Here is an 8,028-nt window from a genome sequence, read left to right on the forward strand (position 1 = left end):
GCTCCACGGCCTCTTTCTCTGTAGATTGTGCCAGCACACGATTTCCTTTTATTTGGCTTCATTCAGGAATCCCCTGTGGCCAACATCCGTAGTGCTCCCCGAAAACATGTAAAAACACGACTGGAGGATTTCCTTCCCTCCTGCCTTCCAGATTGGCCATGACTGGTAGACAGCCACGGTTTACCAGCCTTGCAGTGTCTCGTGGGAGCTAAGAGCAAGGCCCTGGCTTTGTGCTCTGGTCTTCCTGGGTGTGTGCCTGTGTCACTGACCTCAGGCAGGTCAGTCACCTCCTTTTTCTACCTTGGGCTTGTTAGGAGCTTAGTAAGGTCCTGTCTATTGAGGACATGGCCCGTAATGAGCTCTTAGTCCAGTTACGTAAAAAAAGCTGCACTTTGTATTATCCTCTGCCATTCACCACCACTGAAGGCTTTGAGGAAGTACAAATAGTCCATGCCTATTAAAATTACCATTGATAGTGTTTGGTTGTCTCTGAACACGGAGGTTCATCTTTGAAGGTATGTGACAAGATTTAATACAGATATCATGTCATCTCAGCTGCTCTAGGGGACAGAGGGTGTTCAGCCAGAAAGATTTCCTATAAATTATTTTCTCAAGCATATAGTTTGACTTACTGATTTTCATTTTTTAAAATATGACTTACACTAGATGTGGTGGCGCATACCTGCAATCCCAGTGGCTCAGGAGGTTGAGGCAAGAGGATCACAAGTTCAAGGCCAGCCTCAGCAATTTAGTGAAGCCCTAAGCAACTTAATGAAACCCTGTCTCGGAATAAAAAATGAAAAGGGCTGGGGATGTAGCTTAGTGGTAAAGCGCCTCTAGGTTCAATCCCCAGTACCAGTGAATGAATGAATACAACTATATTTCAGACCACATTGGAAAGTCTTTTGTGACCTGATATGTTAGGCTTTTATTGTGTGGAGTTAATGCTTGAAAGAACACAGCTTAACCTTGAGGTGATCCTAACTCATCAGCAGGGATTATGATTTGGGGATCTACTGAACCTCATTAGCAATTCTTTCAGAGATACAGTTTGCCAGAAAAGAAGATAGAAATGTCTCCCAGTTTGGGAGGATCCAAGATGATGGGCCAGAGGGAGGCAGCATTCTGTGTTGCTCTATGACCTGGGACTCAAGTAGTGAGAATATTGCTTCTCTGTGAGCGATATTCCTGCTTCTGCACAGGAATCACAGCCACTGTGCTGTCCAGGGCTCCAGGCCTTAGCGTCAGAGGAGGTCGACTTGCCCACCCAGACTACCCGAGCGGGACCTCAGCCCCCATGCAGAACTTTCCGCCACCCACCTGAGCAGAAATCACAAATGCCACTCCCACGCAGGACATCTGGCAGCTTTCCACACACAGGAACTCCGGCTGCCACTCCTGTGTGGACCCCCATCTACCAGTGTGGGGCTCCCCTGGTCGCTTCCATCTTGGGACTCCGCAGCAGGGAGATAGTCCCCTACATGCACTGGCCTGCCTGCACCCAGGAACTTCACCCAGGCTCTGAAGTCAGCCAACTGCATGCCACAGAGCTCGGCTCTGAACTCATCCTCTCCAGTGCCATCGCTAGGCTCCCCACACCCAACCTGACACCCCACCACTGAAAGCAGGCGCCTCCATCTTGGGTCACCTTCATCACCATTTTCAGAGCGGGCAACTCCCAGTGTGGAACTCCACCTGGCCAGGTACCCAGTTTCTAACACCCCTCTCCCCAGCAGCCGCTAGCCAGGCACAGTGACACCCTGGTTACCTTCACCATCCTGAAGGTGGAGTTGCCAGCTAACAGCAGATGACCCGACTATTGGATGAGAAGGGACGCAGGAAAGATACTGATCTCCAACAGAAACAATCCCTTTTTCTTCCTTCAAGATTTTTTTTTGTTGTTGTTGTTGTTCTTCTTCTCCATCCCTATTCTCCTGCCCTCACATCCCCAACATATGTGAAACCAAGTACGTTTCATGAATTAGGATTTTGAGGACTGGGACATCTGAATAGTATATTACAGTTGTGTTATATTCTTTTTTTCTTTTTTCCCCCACCAATTTCTACTATTTTAACATTTTTTTTGTTTTTCTTAATATATATGTGTGTTTGTCTTATGTACTCTACTGTCTTCCCACTTACTTGTCTACACAAAATTACTTCCTCTCCCTTCTCCTGCTACTAATCTTCCTCTTTAGATTTCTCTTTCACACTTCCTAAGATATAACAACTCTATATCCTCACGTCCTACCTCCTCAGCATATAATCCTACTCCTCACCCTCGGTTCTTTGTCCACCATCAGAAATAGAAGGGAAGACACACAAGCAATGTGAAAAGACAAGGGAAGAAAGTGCCCCAAACAAATCAAGATTCCACATTATTAGAAGCCATGGCCAGCACAGCAGAGGAAATTACAGAGAAGGAGTTCAGGATGTTCAAATGTTCCATGAATTAAAGGATGATATAAGAGAGCAAATAAAGGCAGACAAAGAGCTACATAAACAAATACAGGAAGGAAAGATTACTTCAATAGGGAGATAGAGGTTCTAAAAACAAAAAACAGAAATCCTTGAAATGAAAGAAACAATAAACAAAATTAAAAGTTCAGTTGAAAGCATCACCAACAGATTAGACCTCTTGGAAAACAGGACTTCAGACAATGAAGACAAAACATATAATCTTCAAAAGAATGTAGTCCATACAGTGAAAATGGTAAGAAACCATGAGTAAAACATTCAAGAAATATGGGATAGCATAAAAAGACCAAATTTAAGAGTTATTGGGATAGAGGAAGGCATAGAGGTCCAAACCAAAGGAATAGCTATCCAATGAAATAATATAGAAAATTTCCAAACATGAAGAATGAATCGGAAAACCCAATTCAAGAGGCTTATAGGATGCCAAATATACAAAATCACAACAGATCATTACTAAGGCACATTATAATGAAAATGCCTAACATACAGAATAAGGAGAGAATATTAAAAGCCAAGAGAGAAAGAAATAAGATTACATATAGGGGGAAACCAATTAGATTATGTGAAGATTTTTCAACCCAGACCCTGAAAGCTAGAAGATCCTGGAACAACATATATCAAGCTCTGAAAGAAAATATATGCCAACCAAGAATCTTATATCCAGCAAAACTAAGCTTTTTTATTTCATTTGATAATGAAATAAAAACCTTTCATGATAAACAAAAGTGAAAAGAATTTACAACTTGGATGCCTGTACTATAGAACATCCTCTGCAAAATATTCCATGAAGAGGGAATGAAAATCAGCAAAGGAAGGTATTAAACTAAAGGAAAAACTAATCAAAGGAGAAACCAGTCAAGTTAAATACCAGAAGTAAACAAAAATGGCTGGGAATACAAATCATGTCTCCATAATAACCTTGAATATTAATGGCCTAAACTCACCAATCAAAAGACATAGACTAGCAGATAGGATTTTTTTTTAAAGACCCAACAATATGCTGCCTCCAAGAGACTCATAGGAAAAGACATCCACAGACTGAAAGTGAAATGTGGGGGAAAACCATACCACTCACATGGACTGCAGAAGCAAGCAGGGGTTTCCATCCTCATATCAAATAAAGTAGACTTCAAGCCAAAGTTAATCAAAAGGGATAAAGAAAGATATTTCATACTGCTTAAGGGAAGCATATACCAACAAGACATAAATATAATAAATTTATATGCCCCAAACAATGGAGTGTCTATGTTCATCAAACAAACTCTTCTCAAGTTCAAGAGTCAAATAGATCACAACACAATAATTTTGGGTGACTTTAACACACCACTTTCACCACTGGATAAGATTGTCCAAACAAAAGGTGAACAAAGAAACTATAGAACTCAATAATACAATCAATAAATTAGACTTACCTGACATATATAGAGTATTTCATCCTTCAATGAATGAATACACTTTCTTCTCAGCAGTACATGGATCCTTCTCTAAAATAGACCATATACTATGTCCCAAAGCAACTCTTAGCAAATATAAAAAAGTAAAGGTACTACTCTGCATTCTAATTAGATCATAATGGAATGAAATTAGAAATCAATGATAAAATAAAAAAATAAAAGCTACTCCAACATCCGGAGACTAAATAATATGCTACTGAATGAACAATGGCTTGCAGAACACATCAAGGAGGAGATTAAAAAATTCTTAGAGGTGAATGAAAACACAGATACAACATATCGAAATCTCTGGGACACTATAAAGGTAGTACTAAAGGAAAGTTCATTGCATGAAGTTCATTCCTTAAAAGAAGAAAAAGTCAATAAATAAATAACTTAAAATTACATCTCAAAGCCCTAGAAAAGGAAGAACAAATCAACACCAAAAGCAGTAAAAGATGGGAAATAATTACAATCAGAGCTGAAATCAATGAAATTGAAACAAACAATTGAAAAAATTGACAAAACAAAAAGTTGGTTCTTTGAAAAAATAAATAAAATTGACAAACTGTTAGCCATGCTAATGAAGAGAAGGAGAGAGAAAACTCAAATTACTAATATATATGATAAAAAAAGGAAATACAGAAGATAATTAGAAATAATTTTGAAAACTTGCACTCCAATAAAATAGAAAATATTGAAGACATTGACAAATTTCTAGAGTCAATGATTTGTCCAAATTGAATCAGGATGATATACACAATTTAAACAGATTAATTTCAAGTGATGAAATAGAAGATGCCATCAGAAACCTACCAACCAAGAAAAGCCCAGGACCAAATGGATACACAGCCGAATTCTACAAGACCTTTAAAGAAGAACTAAAAACAATACTCTTCAATTTATTTCAGGAAATAGAAAAAGAGGATTTTCAAACTCATTCTATGAGGCCAGTATCACCCTGTTTCCAAAACCAGGCAAAGACACATCAAAGGACGAAAACTTCAGACCAATATCTCTAATGAACATAGATGTAAAAATTCTCAACAAAATTCTGGCAAATTGAATAAAAAAACATATCAAAAAGACAGTGCACCATGATCAAGTGGGGTTCATTCCAGGGGTTCAAGGTTGGTTCAACATATGGAGATCAATAAATGTAATTCATCACTTCAATAGACTTATAGATAAGAACCATAGGATCATCTCAATAGATGCAGAAAAAGCATTCAACAAAATACAGCACCTCTTCATGTTCAAAACACTAGAAAAACTAGGGATAACAGAAACACATCTCAACATTGTAAAGGCTATCTATGCTAAGCCCCACACCAACATCATTCTAAGTGGAGAACAATTGAAAGCATTCCCTCTAAAAACTGGAACAAGACAGGGATGCCCTCTTTCAACACTTCTATTTAACATAGTTCTTGAAACACCGGCCAGAGCAATTAGACAAAAGACACTAAAGGGATACAGATAGGAAAAGAACTCAAATTAGCACTATTTGCCGACAATATGACTTTATACATAGAAGACCCAAAAGCTTCCACCAGAAAACTTCTAGAACTAGTAAATGAACTCAGCAAAGTAGCAGGATACAAACTCAACACCCACAAATCGAAGGCATTTCTGTGTATCATTTCTAAAGAAATCTGAAGGAGAGCTTCAGCGGTTGCTCAGTTCCCATACAGGTAAGCTGTGATCCTGGGAATTAGCAGGATCTGTCATTACTTTATTTAGAAGTAAAAATACCTCTAAACTTTGGCCCATGATTCCTAAATGAAGTCTCCTTAGAACACCATGAAGCTTTTCCTTACTACAACACCTAAGATAAAGAGAAAAGGCCTATTTGGGCTCACAGTTTTGGAAGTTCCGGTCCATGATCCACTGGCCCTATGACTCTGGGCCTGTGTGGGACAGCACGTCATGGCCAGAGTACAGTAGAGCAAAACGGCTCAGCCTTTGCCACAGACACCCCGTGACCTAAGGACTTCCCACTAGGCCACACCTTTTGAGATCGGGTCTCAGTGCTGCCTAGGCTGGGCCCACACTCATGATCCTGCTGCCTCAGCCTCCAAGGAGCTGGGATTGACAGGCAGGCACTACCGTGACCCCTAGGCCACCTCCCAATAATGCCACTCTGGAGACCAAGCCTTCACTCGCTAGACCTTTGGGGGACTCTCAAGTTCTAACTGTAGCAGTGACTCTTGGGAGAGCAAAGCATTCTGTTACAGAGGTGAGGTTAAGGGACAATGCCAGGCTTCAGTTTTAGTGGACTTTGAAAACATCTGTGTGGTAGGATGTTTGCACCCTAATCCCAGAATCTGTAGCTGTTTTGCCTGGGACCTTGTGGATGTATTTGAACTCAGGATCTGGAGATAGGGAAATGAGCCTGGATCACCTGGGCGGGTCCAATAGCTTCCTTAGAAGGGGAGGTAGAGGGGAGAGTCAGGGGTTAGTCCAAGGGCAGCAGAGATACAGCTGTGAAGATGGAGGAAGGGGCCGCGTGCCAGGGATTGCAGGTGGTCTGCAGGAGCTGGGAAGAGCTGGGCAGCAGTTCTCCCCTGGAACCCCCAGAAGGAGCACAGGCCGTGATTTTGGTCGAGTAAAGTGGATTTTGGACTTTTAACCTTGAGAACTGTAAGATGGAAAGTTGATGGTATTTAAAGCTATGAGTTTGAGGTCACTGGTGACAGCAGCCACAGGAAGTGACTATAACTACTTTCTTGGGTTTTTATGGTAGACACCACTTGGTACGAGCAGATGGGTGGGAGGTCAACAAATTTTGCATTACATCTCCAATTTGCTCCTCATAGAAGGTAGGCAGATGTGGGATACCAGTTCCTCTTTTCAGATGATGACTGTTTCCAAGAGGTCAGGCCCCTTCTCCAAGTCCCTGCCCAGTGAACTGGAATTTGAGCCATGATTCCTTTTGTTTTATGTTGTTTTTTACAGTCCTGGGAATTGAATCTAGAGGTCCTCCACTACTGAGCCACATCCCAGGCCTTTTCATTTCTTGAGACAGAGTCTCTCTAAGTTGCTGAGACTGGCCTTGAACTTGTGTTCTTCCTGCCTCAGCCTCCTGGGCTGCTGGGGTTTAAGGCATGCACCATGCTCTTCACACTTTATCACACCCTGGAGACTAAATGAGCACATCCAGGACAGCAGTGGAACAGCTCTGTGTGTGTGTGTGTGTGTTGGGGGGGTGTCTGGGAAGGGGCTTCCTGCAGCCTGGCAGGAAGAACTTCTCTCACCACCCTGATCTGCAGTTCCCTGGGAAAGAACTGGGGCGACCAGGCTATTTGGAAGTTCCCCCGGCTCCAACTCCAAGTATGTTAGAGGTGGCATGTCATTCTGCCAGATCAGTGCAGTGGGACGGGCCTGGTTGGGCAGAGACAGACAGACGGACAGTCAGTGCAAGTGTTCCTGGGGAAAGCACCCAGGCTCCCTGTGGTGTGTGGACATGTGGCCAGGCCAGAGTCCCACTGGACTTACTTGGTGAAATTTCAAAAGCAGGAAGTCACCAAGGTGCTTTGCAGAGGGGTCCTGAAACCTGGGGACTTCCCTTCACTTTCACCTGACCTCAGCCACAACCCTGGCCTGTGTCCTTTCTGCACATACTCTGAGCCACCTGCTGTCCTGAGCCCTCTCTTCCAGCAGTGTCCTTCTGCCCAGCCCTTACTTATGACCTCCTTCCTCTGTTCCCCCAGCCCTTCCCTTTGTCACAGTTGTTCTCTTGTCCCCTTTGGCTATTGGTACCATGGTCAGATAAGTATAGTTTTGCTTTTTTTTTTGCAGGGTACTGGGGATTGAACCCAGGAGCCTACCACTGAGCTACATCCACAGCCTTTTTTGTTTTAAAATTTGAGACAGAATTCCACTAAGCTTCTAAGGGTCTTGCTAAGTTGCTGACCTTGAACTTGAGATCCTCCTGCCTCAGCCTCCTGAGTTCTGGTATTGGAAGGGTGCACCACCATGCCGGGCAGGTATGTTTTTATAATCCCGTTCATTTGAATTTTTTAGCTGGTTAATTTTTACCTTAAACAATGCATACAGTTATTCAAACAGTTAGGATTAGAAAAATAAACTCCTTTTTTATTTTTCAAGTGAATGG

The sequence above is a fragment of the Marmota marmota genome, unplaced genomic scaffold, assembly GCF_001458135.2.
Source record: "Marmota marmota marmota unplaced genomic scaffold, marMar, whole genome shotgun sequence".
Taxonomy (NCBI): domain Eukaryota; kingdom Metazoa; phylum Chordata; class Mammalia; order Rodentia; family Sciuridae; genus Marmota; species Marmota marmota.